Raw genomic sequence first — 16,089 nt, forward strand, 5'->3', positions numbered from 1 at the left:
AATTAGAGTCTACAAGCTGGTAAACGTAACCCTTAAGACCTGCTCTAAAACAGAAATAATTTTTTCCCTACAGAATGAAAACTTTTAATAAGGCATAATGATTTTAATCTCTTTAAATACTTTTTTAAAAATACTTCCTTTAATTAAGAAATTTGGATATTTTTTTCCAGCAATGTGGCTCAGGTTGCATTGAAAGATGATAGATAGATAGATAGATAGATAGATAGATAGATAGATAGATAGATAGATAGATAGATAGATAGATAGATAGATAGACAGACAGACAGACAGACAGACAGACAGACAGACAGACAGACACATAGATTACTGAATGAAGGAAACATAATAGTATTTTATGTACTGCATTAAGTTAAAAAATTAGATGAAGTGAAATCGTATTTAAAAGCTATAAAGCAACTTATAAATGTTTATCAGAACATATTTCATCAAACATATATCCCATTCCATTCAGTGGCACTTATTTCCAGTTAAAATGATATAGATAGTAATCATAACTTGACAATGTTTGAAAAAATAAAGAAAATGAGTACTTGGTAAGAGCAATGTGTATACCCAAAATACCTTTTTTGCATTTTTTTCCTATTGGATATTTTCTCACAATCAGATGAATTTGAATATTCAGCAGGCTTCCTCATTTCAGTTATTAAGGAGTATAATCTGTTCCCTATTATCTAACCCTTTTAATGTAGAAATTGTATCAATGATTCACATAGGCTAAATTCCCAAACCCACTTCTTATGAAGTCCCACTTAACACAATAGTAGCTGGATTCATCTCTAATATTAAGCAATAGTTAGCATTAAGCATTTACAGAATAAGCACAATAGCAGGTTGACACATAGTGCTAAACTATTCCTGCTTTTAGAAAGAAAAGTCCTAAAATTATATAAATGGGATTAAAAAAAATTATGCCTTTTCAATATAAACTAGTTGATTGTAAATTATTTTAATATTCTTTTAAATATTTATTTTTAAAATTTCTACTACTTGTCTTAAACACTGACATAATGATCAGCAACATTCATAGTTGGAAAGCTACAATTGCTAGCTTCACCCATTGTGCTAATGTAGAATTTCTTTTCTTCATTTTGCTCAGGGCAGTGTGTGAACCTTGCCTATTTGATATACTTCTGACAAAATCTGCATAGGATTGCAGCATACACAATTCTTCCCATAAATGAAAAAATCGTAATTTTAAAATTGGTATTGGTCAGACTGTTAAATTGAAATAACATTAAACTGAATCCGTTTATGTTAGCTAGTTTTCATTCACAATGTCCATATCTCCCTTTCTTAATGATCTTTTAAGGACATCTACAGTACAGGAGTAGGCGTGAGCTTAAATGAACTCCAGAAGATGGTAGAGGACAGGAAGGCCTGGAGGAACATTGTCCATGGGTTCACGATGGGTCGGACACAAATTCGCAACTAACAACAACAACACAGTACAGGAAAATGACTAAGAATTCTTTGTAAAACAGTGTGTACATGACATATATGTGATTAACACGAATGTGCAAATGTAAGCAAAAAAAAACATTTGAACATCCTATTTCTTCAACTGTTCTGAAAATAGAGTTCTAGAACATTTTAGAACATAGAATATCCCAAAGCCTAGGATATTATCAATGAGGTCAAATATCTAGGTTGGGACTGTGTGATATCGAGGTATAATATTGAGGTGTTTATTTAAAAGGAAAAGTAATCTAAACTAGTTAAGCTACTTTATTCTGAATCCCCCTTCATGGATTACTGCCTTGTCGTGGCGAAGGGGCTTGCGTAATTCAATGAAGCTATGAGCTATGCCGTGCAGGGCCACCCAAGACGGACAGGTCATAGCTGAGAGTTCTGACAAAACGTGATCCACTGGAGAAGGAAATGGCAAACCACTCCAGTATCTTTGCCATGAAAACCCTATGGACAGTACCAAAAGGCAAAACGATATGACGCTGGAAGATGAGCCCCTCAGGTCGGAAGGCGTCCAATATGCTACTGGGGAAGAGCAGAGGGCTAGTACTAGTAGCGCCAGAAAGAATGAAGCGACTGGGCCAAAGCCGAAAGGACGCTCAGCTGTGGATATGCCTGGTGGTGAAAGGAAAGTCCGATGCTGTAAAGATTTTTTCTCCATAGGAACCTGGAATGTAAGATCCATGAATCAAGGAAAGCTGGACGTAGTCAAACAAGAGATGACAAGACTGAACATCGACATCTTAGGTATCAGCGAACTAAAATGGACAGGAATGGGTGAATTTAATTCAGATGACCATCAGGTATACTACTGCGGGCAAGAATCCCTCAGAAGAAATGGAGTAGCCTTCATAGTCAATAAAAGAGTAGGAAAATCAATACTGGGATACAATCCTCAAAATGACAGAATGATCTCAGTTCGAATCCAAGGCAAACCATTCAATATCACAGTAGTCCAAGTCTATGCCCCAACCACCAGTGCTGAAGAGGATGAAATTGACCGGTTCTATGAAGCCCTACAGCACCTTATAGAAGTAACACCAAAAAATGATGTCCTTATCATCATGGGGGATTGGAATGCTAAAGTAGGAAGCCAAAAGATAACTGGAATAACAGGCAAGTTTGGCCTTGGAGTACAAAATGAAGCAGGGCACAGGCTGATAGAATTTTGTCAAGAGAATACGATGGTCATAGCAAACACTCTTTTCCAACAACCCAAGAGACGGCTCTACACATGGACATCACCAGACGGTCAACACAGAAATCAGATTGACTATATGCTCTGCAGCCAAAGATGGAGAAGCTCTATACAGTCGGTAAAAACAAGACCAGGAGCTGACTGTGGCTCAGACCATGAGCTTCTCCTTGCAAAGTTTAGGCTTAAACTGAAGAAAGTAGGGAAAAGCACTAGGCCAGTCAGGTATGAATTAAATCATATCCCTGTTGAATATACAGTAGAGGTGACAAATAGATTTAAGGAATTAGATCTGATAGACAGAGTGCCTGAAGAACTATGGACAGAGGTTCGCGACATTGTACAACAGGTAGCAACCAAAACTATCCCAAAGAAAAAGAAATGCAAGAAAGCAAAATGGCTGTCTGAGGAAGCTTTGCAAATAGCTGAGGAAAGGAGGGAAGCGAAAGGCAAGGGAGAAAAACATAGATATGCCCAATTGAATGCAGAATTCCAGAGAATAGCTAGAAGAGATAAGAATGCCTTCTTAAATGAACAGTGCAAAGAAATAGAAGAAAACAATAGAATAGGGAGGACCAGAGATCTTTTCAAGAAAATTGGAGAGATGAAGGGAACGTTTAATGCAAAAATGGGCATGATAAAGGACCAAAATGGCAGGGACCTAACAGAGGCAGAAGAGATTAAGAAGAGGTGGCAAAATTACACAGAAGAACTATACAAGAATGAGCTTAACGTCCCAGATAATCACAATGATGTGGTCACTGACCTCGAGCCAGACATCCTAGAATGTGAGGTGAAGTGGGCCTTAGAAAAGCTGAGCAACAACAAAGCTAGTGGAGGTGACAGTATTCCAGCTGAGCTATTCAAAATCTTAAAAGACAGTGCAGTAAAAGTGCTACACTCAATTTGCCAGCAAATTTGGAAAACTCAACAGTGGCCACAGGATTGGAAAAGATCAGTTTACATTCCAATTCCAAAGAAAGGCAGTGCCAAAGAATGTTCAAACTATCGCACCATTGCACTCATTTCTCATGCTAGTAAAGTCATGCTTAAAATCCTACAAGCTAGACTTCAGCAGTATGTGGATCGAGAACTACCAGAAGTACAGGCAGGATTTCGAAGAGGCAGAGGAACTAGAGATCAAATTGCCAACATACGCTGGATCATGGAGAAAGCTAGGGAGTTCCAGAAAAACATCTACTTCTGCTTCATTGACTATGCTAAAGCCTTTGATTGTGTGGATCATAACAAACTGTGGCAAGTTCTTAAAGAGATGGGAGTACCAGACCATCTTATTTGTCTCTTGAGAAACCTATATGCGGGTCAAGAAGCAACGGTGAGAACTGGACACGGAACCACTGATTGGTTCAAAATTGGGAAAGGAGTCCGGCAAGGCTGTATACTGTCGCCCTGCCTATTTAACTTATATGCAGAGCACATCATGAGAAAGGCAGGGCTAGATGAATCAAAAGTTGGAATTAAGATTGCCGGAAGAAATATCAACAACCTAAGATACGCAGATGATACCACTCTAATGGCAGAAAGTGAAGAAGAACTAAAGAGCCTCTTGTTGCGGGTGAAGAAGGAGAGTGCAAAACTTGGGTTGAAACTTAACATTAAGAAAACCAAGATCATGGCAACTGGCCCTCTCAATTCCTGGCAAATAGATGGGGAAGAAATGGAGGTAGTGACAGATTTTGTTTTCCTGGGCTCCAAGATCACTGCAGATGGGGACTGTAGCCAAGAAATTAAAAGACGCTTGCTCCTGGGGAGGAAAGCCATGGCAAATCTAGACAGCACACTAAAAAGCAGAGACATCACCCTGTCAACAAAAGTGCATATAGTCAAGGCTATGGTCTTCCCAGTTGCAATGTATGGCAGTGAAAGTTGGACCATAAGAAAGGCTGAACGCCAAAGAATTGAGGCCTTTGAACTATGGTGCTGGAGAAGACTCCTGCGAGTCCCTTGGACTGCAAGGCGATCAAACCGGTCAGTCCTAGAGGAGATCAATTCTGACTGCTCTTTAGAAGGCCAGATCCTGAAGCTAAAACTCAAATACTTTGGCCACCTAATGAGAAGGAAGGACTCACTGGAGAAGAGCCTAATGCTGGGAAAGATCGAGGGCAATAGAAGAAGGGGACGACAGAGAATGAGGTGGCTGGATGGAGTCACTGAAGCAGTAGGCGTGAGCTTAAATGGACTCCAGAAGATGGTAGAAGACAGGAAGGCCTGGAGGAATGTTGTCCATAGGGTCGCGATGGGTCGGACACGACTTCGCAGCTAACAACAACATTCTGAATCCAGAAGGATGCAATTCTTAACTCGATCAAAACACATGTTTACTGGTAGGGATATAAAAGGAAGAAAGCAAAATCTCTCTTCTGTTTCTGCTTTGTCTCTTGCAAAAATTCCATTCAGCAACAATAAACAAGAAAACCCCCCTTACATGCCCTTCATTCATTTAACATGAATTAAAATTGCTGTTTGAATTATTTGTGAACTTCTTATATTACATCTAGTTTTAACTATGCTTTAATTGCAAAATAAATTCCAGGATTTTAGTTTTCTATCTATAGTAGCCCTCTCAAAGAAAGTACTTTCAGAGCAAACACAAGAGTTGTGTCCTTTTAATGAATGCTTCAGGAACAATTAAAAAAAAGAGAGAAATCAAAGTTTTTATAAAGACCATTCTTCCTACAAATAGTTTTTAAGTTATCTTAACTTTTATAAATCACCTTAACTTATTAATATGTTTTCATCTAACAATAAGGTATACTAAAATATTAGTATAAATACTGTGGTTTTTATTTTTATGGGATCAAGTTGCAAGTATTCACAATATAGCAAAAATTTATTTATTTTACTACATGCCATATTTCCACTGTATGACAATTATATTGGAGCAAGGACTCAACCATCAACATAGCTGTAACGGTAAATTTGCAGAATTTGTGTTCTTTGCTCTAATATTTTCCTGTAGAATCAGAAAGCCAAGAAATCAGTGACTTTGGGCAAATACCTGTACAAGTGAAAAGGTCGGCTCAATTTTGGGGGCAAGTAGAAATAGCCAAAGGTACAGATGACTTATTTTTAGATTTAACTGTTCCTCTGGAAACTCACATGTATGTTGTTCCTAATAGTTCCTAAGAATTCCTATTCTTGTCAGTTTCTCATTTTTAAAAAATGGTACAACTCTAATCACATGTTTTTCAATTAAAGTTTATTTGGCGCTTTTTTACGGCTCAGTACAGGTATTACTGTTTTTATGTTCATAAGCTTATGACTAATAACAGCTATTTAGTTTGTTAGTAAACTGAATTGTAAAGAAGAGGTTGTTTAAGCCATAAAGTCCAGCTGCAGAAGTTCAGCTGTTAAAATGGTTAATGTGGGTTCCTAATAATGTAGTTTGCTTGGTTTGGGCTGATCTATGATGTGTAAATCAGACAACTGTAATTTTTAAACTGTGATTTAATATTTAGCAAACAATTTCACCAAATTATGGTTTATTCAGGAATTATTCATAAATTTAGCAAAGAACTTCAGCAAATTATGGTTTACTCAGGAATTATTCATAAATAAGCCATGATTTAACAGTGAACTTCATTTATAAATCTATGTAGAAATATTTTTGAATTCGGAATAAAAATTGAAAGTGAGTAGTAAACTCCATAATTTCATTGTAAACCTTACTAATGTTGGTGAGTAAGTTTTGTGTGTCAGCTTAATGGATCTTAAACGGGATATTGCAGTTGTGAACATGTTGATTTTGAAGACAGTAAAGAAGAGCCTGAGCTGAATGGAATGTTTACTTTAATACTTTCCTTCCATTCTTTAAACAGGATAAATGGATTTGAATTCTGCCAAATATTTTACACTGTATAAATCTCTCTAAGCCATGGAAGGTTGTGCTGAAAAATTAATTTCTGCATGACAACACTTGTCAGCACTTTTCCATTGAATTTAAAAAATGGTACATAAAGGCAGCCCTTGTAGAATAAGATTATGGTCCTGTTTATGAGATAAAGAGAATCTACACTTCCTACCCACTTGGAATAACTTAATTGGTGGTCAAGAGAGATATGCATTTCTTTTTCACATTCAGTATCTAATTATGAAGTTTGGAATTGTTTGGGATTGCTACCACTCGTTTTTGTTTATTTTTAAATGGGTTTTTTAGGATTGGATATTGGGGGTGGGATTGATTCTGTGAAATAACCTAATTCACTTTTCATTTTTTTGTTTGCATGCCTCAAGGGCTGAAGGCAGTAGTGAGATCAATGATAAAGTTAAACACTTCTCTAATCTTGGAATCAGTTACCTTGTAAATAGTAATAAGATTGTTATCTCTACACCTTAAACCTGCATTTTCAAGGAGATGCATATAATGCGCACCCCAAAAATCCCCTACACAAATTTCCTTATGAAAATTATTGTAGTAAGATATTGCTGAGGGCAGAATAATTACCAGCAACCATCAGTTATAATATGCAAAAGGTTAATGCATACATAATTGCATAAAACAGTAGATAAGAGCAAAGGGAAAGTTACTGCATATGAGAATTCCCAACAAGGCATCATCCAGTTGTGTTAGTTTTACTCTAGAATTCTCAGCAATGACCATGCTCTCTGGGAATTCTGGGAACCTAAGTCCTCACATGTAGAGGATGCCTCAATTGGGAAAGGTCAACTAGACAATATGAGGAAGAATCTCAACGCAGAGTTATGTTGGTACCTAAGCAAAAGATGGGGATTTGAGAGCTAGGAAAGGCCAAGTGCTATCCTGGAGTTGACAGACAAGAGCATCAGTTTGAAATTTGCTATTCTTCTTGCTAATCCCTGTCCTGCCAGTTGCAAATCACCTGGCTTCCCTTCAGGAGACAAAGGCTTACAGATTTCTTTCCACACTGGAACTGTCCTTGAATAATGTGGTCATAAAGGGGAATATACCACTCAGATGTTGGTAGAGGTAATTCTGTGTTGGAATGTGACAAAAGCAGCATCATGGGAAGAAAAGAAATATTTGCCAGGTCATGACTGTGCCATGATTAGATGGGAAAGCGATTTGAGGAACAAAATCTCAGGAGAAAGTTGAAGGTTCCAAGAGAAAGGTGTCCAAGTTTGGCAACTTTAAGACTTGTGGACTTCAATTCCCAGAGTTCCTCAGCCAGCCATAGACAACCCTGGTCAAAGAGAAGAAAAAGCTAGTAAATGAAGAGGAGCCTATTGTAAATCAGGACTGAGGAAAAACAGAAGAATGTCTGCAAAACTTTGCACTAATTCTCCCTTTCCCCTAAGTGAATCATCTGAAGCTTCCTAGTTTTGAAGTCATATTTTCCCTCTTTCTCCAACACAATTTCTGCCTCCTCTTTCTCATCTCTTCCTTTCAGAAGAGGAGTAGACTCAGCACTGAGAGATCCTAGACAGAGGCAGGAATTGCATCCAGCAGAAGGAGTCCCTCACTCCTTCTTCCACCAGCCCATCTTTGGTTTGATCAGTCATTCTAAGTATCTACTTATGCTTGCCCAATTCTCCTCCAGGTGGTGTTTTCCAGATGATAGGAGAGGGGAGGGGGAAACCAGGGTAACCTACAAATGCCTCTCCTTAACTTGGCTCACAGCACTCTTTGCTAGCCTTGTTAGTGTGGCAAAACAAGCAGTAAATTTTATGCAGGGATATTTTTTGGCTGTCTCATGAAATGGAGTAATATTTTAACACTGTCATCTGGAAGAGAATTTTGCTCCTCAAGAAAGGTCCAACTGGAGCAGGCTTCCTCTCCACCACCACCAGAGTAGAAGAGGAGGGGATGAAAAAGGAAGAAATGAATCATCCAAAACGTTTGTCTTGTACAGTTGTTCAGCACCTCCCTCACTGGGAAAAATTGCTTCTATACATCCGGCACTTCCTGAATATGGTTATTTTGGCTCTTTAGATGGGCCTGCCATCATCAACGGAGTACATTTAGAGCAAAAGCCCATTTGAATTTATTGCTCAAACTAAAGAACCATAGTTACCCAGGGTCCCTAGCTCCATTACTCAAGGTTTATAAGGCTAAGGTTACCACAATGCTCTTGTATGGAGCAGAAATTTGGGGTCTTTACTCAACCACAGTCCTAGAACAAACACAGTCCCAGCATTTGAGATGTATTTTGGGTGTAGATCCAAGAACATCTGCTGCAGCAGTTAGAGCTGAATTGGGAATTCATACAATTCAGGCATTATCTAAAATTAGAGCTTATAACTACTGGTGCAAAGTTAATGAAATGGAGACTGATAGACTCCCCAAATTATGCCTACTAGAGCAAATAAAACTACAATCACAAATCTCCTGGATCACCAAACTAACAAATTTTGTAAGAAGCTGTGGCCTTCCTGTCTCTTGCGTAACAGGAGAACAATCTAAAAAAAGAGTTGCCCAAAGAATTAAGGATATAGAAGCACAAACTGATATAGCTATCCTTAGTAAGGTGGGTAACTTGAAATGGCTGAGTAAATACAAATGTACTTTTCAAGTGGACAGTTATTTGAAGTTACAACTCCCAAAACATCTTAGGGAGATATTTACGAGAGCGAGATTCGAACAGCTTGACACAATGGTCAGATATGGGAGATTTCATGCTATACCGTACAATGAGCATCTCTGCATTTGCGGAGCGGCAGAGGTAGAGGACCTGGCTCACATCCTATTTGACTGTTGTCTGTATAAGAGGGTGAGAGACAGGTATCTTGGTCTATATACCAAACGAATGACCCATTGGGATCCCCATATCAAAATAACTTACCTTATGTCCGGTCAGAACTTGAAAATAACATTTAATGTAGCACAGTAATTAAACAAAATGATCTGGTTAAGATCTGCATATGTGGGACTGATTGGGGTAGATTGCAAGGGCGACTCCAAAATATAATGTTATCATATTTTATCTATATCTTAAATTATTGTACATTATTACAATTTCATTTTAGATTGTATTTTATTACTATTTCATCTTAAATTGTATTTTATTTTAATTCCATTTTAAATTGTATTTTATCAAATTCCATTTGGATTGCTTTTATCAAGTTTTGGTGACATTTTGTTGCTGGAACTTTGCACTTTGATATGGCCCAAGGGCTAATCAATAAAGTTGTTGTTGTTGGCTCTTTAGACATATTCTATTAGATATAACAACAACATCAATTTAAACCTGTGGTGAAAATGCTGCAGACATAGAAGTCACATTGTTGAATTCTGGTTAAAAAGCATTGAAAAACATCATAGATTTCAGCCTGCTGGCTTGGGAAATTCTCGAAGCTAAAGTCCAGGCATCTTAAAGTTGTCAAATTTAAAAAACATTGCTTTAGTTAGGACATCTGGTCTCTTTAAAAATATGGATTCCTTGTTTCTGATTTAAACCTATAGAATTCTGGGAGTTAAAGTCTATTCATCTTAAAATTGGCAAGTGGAGTTGCTTAAACACTGATTTAAACAATTAAAGAACCAAATAACAGCTCGGTTGCTTAAACATTTAGTCCCAAAAAATAATGATTTCCTAATAAGTATTTTAAGGGACGCGGTGGCTCAGTGGGTTAGGATGCTGAGCTTGTCGATCAGAAGGTTGGCAGCTTGGCGGGTCGAATCCTGAGTGCCGCATAACAGAGTGAGCACCTGTTACTCGTCCCAGCTTCTGCCAACCTAGCAGTTCGAAAGCACGTAAAAATGCAAGTAGAAAAATAGGGACCACTACGGTGGGAAGGTAAAAGCGTTCCATGCGCCTTTGGTGTCTAGTCATGCTGGCCACATGACCACGGAGACGTCCTCAGAAGCGCTGGCTCTTCGGCTTTGAAACGGAGATGAGCACCAGCCCCTAGAATTGGAAACGACTAGCACGCATGTGCGGGGGAACCTTTACCTTTACCTTTAATAAGTATTTTAAAGTCATGAATCCTAATATCTGATGTACAGATCATGCACTTCCCCAGCAAGTGAATAAGGTTTCAGGCATGACTTCATTAGCAATGGGGAAGGGAAAATAAAATGTTTGCAAATGAATTAAATTCACTAAAAGAAGAGTTCACTCTGAAACAAAGTCTCCTGCACCTAGATTGCTGTTTACAAGATTCATGTCCTGGATAGGTTTGTCATTCCAATATAGATTTTTTTTTTAAAAAAAAGTAGTGTGTTTAATACAAAACTGATAAAGAGATTAGTAACTACTGTAAGTTAACCATTTCGCTTTTATCAAGTTGTTTTCAGCTCCTAGTGACCTCATAGATATTCTCCATGACAATTTCTCCTTAATCTGTTCTTTTTTAGTTTACCAAGGTGTATTTATCACTACTGTAATTAAATCCATTCACCTTGCTATTGGTCATTCTCTTTCCTTCTACTTTTCTCAGGATTACAACCTTTTCCGAAGAGCTGAGACTTTGCATACTGTGTTCAATGTAGGATAATCTGAGCCTAGTCATTTGTGCTTTGGGTGAGAAAACTGTGTTGATTTGTTCAATGATCCATCTGTTTGTTTTCTTGGCTGTCCACTGTACTCTCAGGAATCTTCTCTAACATGAAAGAAGACAAGCATCAATGCTCTTCTTATCCTGCTTCTTTAAAGTCCAACTTTCACTTCTGTTATGTACTGGGCTCTTGTGAAACACCGTGGGTTGCTGGAGCAGCTAACGGCTCTCCAGCAACCCAGACTTTAAGTCTCCTGTGCAGCAATTGGCTAACTCCAGGCGGCAATGGTTGATTCAAAACCTATTGGCTGCCGCCTAGGGGCTAGACTATATATTGCAGCTAATTGCAGACATTTTCCCAGTACAGTAACAGCACGAAATAAACAATGAGTTATCCTGTACTCAGCTTCGCATCTTCATTCCTGCACCAAAGAACCCGCTATTTAACAACTTCCAGAAAACATCACAGGTTTGGCTTACAAACCTGACTAAACATGATTCTGATCTTTATGGGTATACTGTGCATAGAGACTATACTGCTCCTGTTTTTGCTTATTTATTTAAAAAATCATATAGCTGTCCATCTTATAACTCTAAGCAGCTCACAGTCACAAACAATACAACAAACATAAATTCAAAAAGAAAGAGATATAATATAGAATACCAGATATAAAAGCCAAGGCCCCTAACACATAATCTTCAGTCAACACGTTCACCATTATCTCTGCTTCCGTCAGCTCTGCTTGCAGAAATTGTATATACTAAGTAAGACATGTAAATTGTTCCAAGAAAAGGCCTTCAGCTATATGAATAAAAACATTTACTTTCACACCTTTCATTTCCCTGTTCTCAAAAGCAGATGGGAATTTGTGAGTCTTATGCTGCCTTGAGTAATTCTACTTTGGTGCCGTCAATCAGGATTAAAAGAATGATGAGATTGCAATTATCAATGGATGGAACCTGTAATTTTGGGGAAGTCTCATTGATCAGTTGTAAGTTTTAGTTTGCCTTAGGTATTTATTTGGGTAGAAATAATATGTGTGTATATCTCATGCATGTACAGAATATACCAGTGTGGTATATGAAGTTATTTGTATACTTCCACAGATCCATACATGTAAAGAATCTGAGAGACCTGAGGAAATAATGTTCATCTTAGTTTTCGCCACTCAGCATCCATTTTAAAGTCTTAAACATATTTTTCATGGGGCTTCTCTGGTGTATAGCACCTAGGATAGTTGTACTCTATTCCTTTCAGAAAACCTCCTGGGAGAAAATTGCTCAGATGTGCACATCAAAAGACATGCATAAAGGACTGCAAGGGCAGGATTAGAATACATTCCCCCTCCATCTGAACAGAGCTTGTGTGCTTTGCATACTCAAGGCCTCAGATTCCCTGACTGACAGCTTCACTTAATTCTCTGAGAAGTTGAGAGCTAGGGCAAAGATAAGCCCTAGGGTCAGTGAAGCAGTTTAGCATACCAAGAGGGTTTGTGGTCACTTGAAAATGTTTTCAAAATTTAATGCTTTCAGTTTCTTTTATTGGTCAGATCTAAAGGTTTTCTTTTTTCCTTCAACTGCTGCAATCTGCATTTTATTAAATACATAACTGAGCTGTTTGCAGTACTTCCACATATCTGGGTCAGTAATGTACTCCCTTTACGTTGTAAATGAATTTAGCCGATTAAAAAGAAGCAACAGTACTATAGACTCTCTCAAATGCAGCTCATCTAATAATTACATAAACGTGGGTAACTCTATGGATACATCCATGTGAGTTTTCTGGGCAACAGTATAGAAATTGCTTGCCACTATCATTTAGGATATTTTTTTAATTTTCTATTCCAGCTGTCAGCCCTGAAATTTACTTGTGGTCTCCCATTCAGAATTAATCAGGTCTGATCCAAGTTAGTTTTCTGATTCACCAAGTTTGAATAAGTATTGCCACCTGCTGGTAAAACCTCAGTAAAAAAAAAAGATAGTATAGAACACCTTCAGCTCATCCAATCATCTGGCAGCCCATTTATAAATCTATCATTTAGCCACAGAAGAGCAAAATCTAGGAATCTAGGTTTGCTGATGAATGTTTAAACTTAATACATTGTGCTAAATCATGCAACCATGTTTTATGGAATAAAGTGCAGCTTGTTGAATTGGCATAATAAGAGGCATAAACGAGAGATAGGTCACTTTTTAGTGCTAGGGAGTTGACTTTAATATTTCTGGAGAGCAATGGACTGATAGAAAATGGAAAGCTGTCCCATCCATGTGGGTACAGCTAGGCTTTTAAAGTGTTTTTTTTTTGAGTTGGGGGAGTTGGAGATTTTCTTATTTCTCACCTTAGGACTTTTACTGAAGTGTTTGGGTTCTCCTGTTTCAAAATGAAGAAGAGTTGCTGACTTGGGGGGAAAGGAAATTCCAAAAGCCATTGAAAAAAGTGTTGGGGACTGCTTTCCAGTGATAAACCATCAAAGATAGTTTGCTGATTGCTGCTAATCTTCAGAATTTGATTAGCTCCCCCAGCGTTATTTGCAACCTATGTGCCACAAGTGATGATATCCACTTCATCTTACTGCAGATAAGTTCCAAATCCCAGAAGATAAATAAGTAAACCTTAGGATTAAAATCAATTACTTCAATTAGCCTTTGCCTCAAAGTGCATTATTATTATAGTTGGTTGCATCCAACAGCCAGATGTTTAGGCTGGAACTGGCATTTTTATCCACCTAACAAGTCCTTCCCAAAGACCTGAGATAGGCAGATATTGTTTTAAATTGCTAAAAGGTGTTGTCACAGGACATAAGTTGTTCCAAGTAAAGCTGCCTTTTGCAATTGACTGATGGTGGTTTTGTCAATGCTGATGGAGTTTAAGTGGTACTCCAGATGTTTTGGCATTTAATACTATTGGTACTATCTTTTTTATTTACTATTTTACAGAAATGAGACCTTTTCATCCACAGCATTCCAAGATATAAATAGCTACAATGTGGATGGCTCACAGCCATATTATGCTTAGGAATCTATGCTAAGTACGATAGATACTGTCTCATTGGATGCCTACATTTGAAATCCTGCAACTTCTTAGAGACCTAACAGGTCCCTTCTATCTCTACAAATCTGGTTTTACAGTCAGGATGAAAACAAAACTACTTTCAGCTTGGATTGAAAATCTTTATACAGCAATTATTTCTTATGGTTTCTATCACAGTACATTCTGAATTGGGAAGATGTTAATATTTTTTTCCTGACTTGTTTCTGACACACTGTACTGTAGATGTTAACTGCTTATTTGTCTACCTCTCTTGCTTCTGTTGAATATTACTAGGGGTCCCTCTCTATACTCTGTGATTAAATAATATGTTATATATCAGTTGTGAGCTTTAAATCTCCCACTTTTCAAGTTATTCTGTCCAATAATTCAAAATACTGAATTTCTTGGATGTTTATGCTACTTTTATAGCCCAATATCCTGTACTGCCCTAACATTATAATTGAGATTTATGAAAGCTTTGCTTCTTTAATTTTACATCTATTTGTAAGAGAATGTAGAGAAAGAAGAGATCATGAGTATTATGTCGTGGGCTCTGATGAGCAGGAACGAGAACACGCAGAGGAGTACAGATGAACACATTCTTTATTTAAGCAGAAACTGTACTGAGAGATTGGATTCACCCTGCCTCAATATATAGCCAGGCCCTATGGTATTAACCAATCGGGTTGAAGCTATACTTGCCGCCCAAAGTTGACCAATCACGGGACTGGCGCCGTCCTGTCTGAGCATGTGGTGATATTCCAAAAGCCCAGCACATAACACCGAGAATGATTCTAATAAATATTCTCAAATGCTTCATTGGGAGCAATTGTTAGTTTCAGTAGCATTTACTGCTAAATTGTAAAGTGGAGCATGATAATTGAGACAAACATGGATAGTTTGTTCTTAAATATTCAGTTAAATATTTCTACCATGCTAGTATTATTAGCATATTTTTCTTAAAGAAAAATAATCTTTTATTTAACACAATCTCTCTCCCTAGGAAGTTCAAACAGTAGACACTCGCCAACCTCCTTTACCATATTCCTGCCAAATCAAAGATAATTTGCTCCCACTTCAAAGATGCAAGAAATGATTTAAGGAAATCGCTTATTTTATTTCCAGGAAAATGAAGCACATGCTATTCCCAGGGCATAGAAATTCACACTGTGGATTTGCATCTATAGTTTGAGAGGCCATCTCTCCACCATGTAGGATCTTGTAAAAACTCCCATGGAGCTGGATCAGGGCACCTTTTCTGTTAAGAACCCCTAGTGGTAGTTGTTGACAGAAATCCTTGTAACTGCTGTGACATGTCTCTGTCTACCACAGCTATCTCAGGGAACTGTTTCTCATTTATTTGATGAGATTATCCTGTCAACTTTATTAGGGGAAATGCTGAATCTCCTGTGTTAATTATCTTTGGGTGCCCTGAGGGACCTACCTGCGGTAAACCAGGAATGGAATGTAGGAAGTTTAAAAATCACCAGAATTCAAGCAGTCTTTCCTCTATGCTTTTGATCATGTATTTTATCAGCGCGTATACTAATAGAGGAGGGGAAGGGAAAGAGACAGGCAGGCAAGCTCCAATTTCTGAATGCATCTTTCATCTGAGTTTCTACTGTTCTCCAGGAATTGAACTGAGGTCCATTGAGATGAATCTACTTGGCACTGAGTAGCGTATTAGTATACACTCCAGTAAGTGTCAGGTGGAGATAGGAAAACGTGTAGGATCTTGTTCACAAATGAGATTATTTTAATATTAATATACTGTAATAAGATAAAATCACCTTTTCATCAAGGTAGCTGCTGGTGACTTCAGTGTACAATTGGTTTGCCTTTTACTTCTTCCAGGGTGTTTTTTGCCTTCCCAATCTCACCCATAGTCCTGGGATTTTCCCAAGGTTTCCCATTTAAGTAAACAATGCAATCTGACCCTGAT

The sequence above is a fragment of the Vipera berus genome, assembly GCF_964194415.1.
Source record: "Vipera berus genome assembly, chromosome: 1".
Classification (NCBI taxonomy): Eukaryota; Metazoa; Chordata; class Lepidosauria; order Squamata; family Viperidae; genus Vipera; species Vipera berus.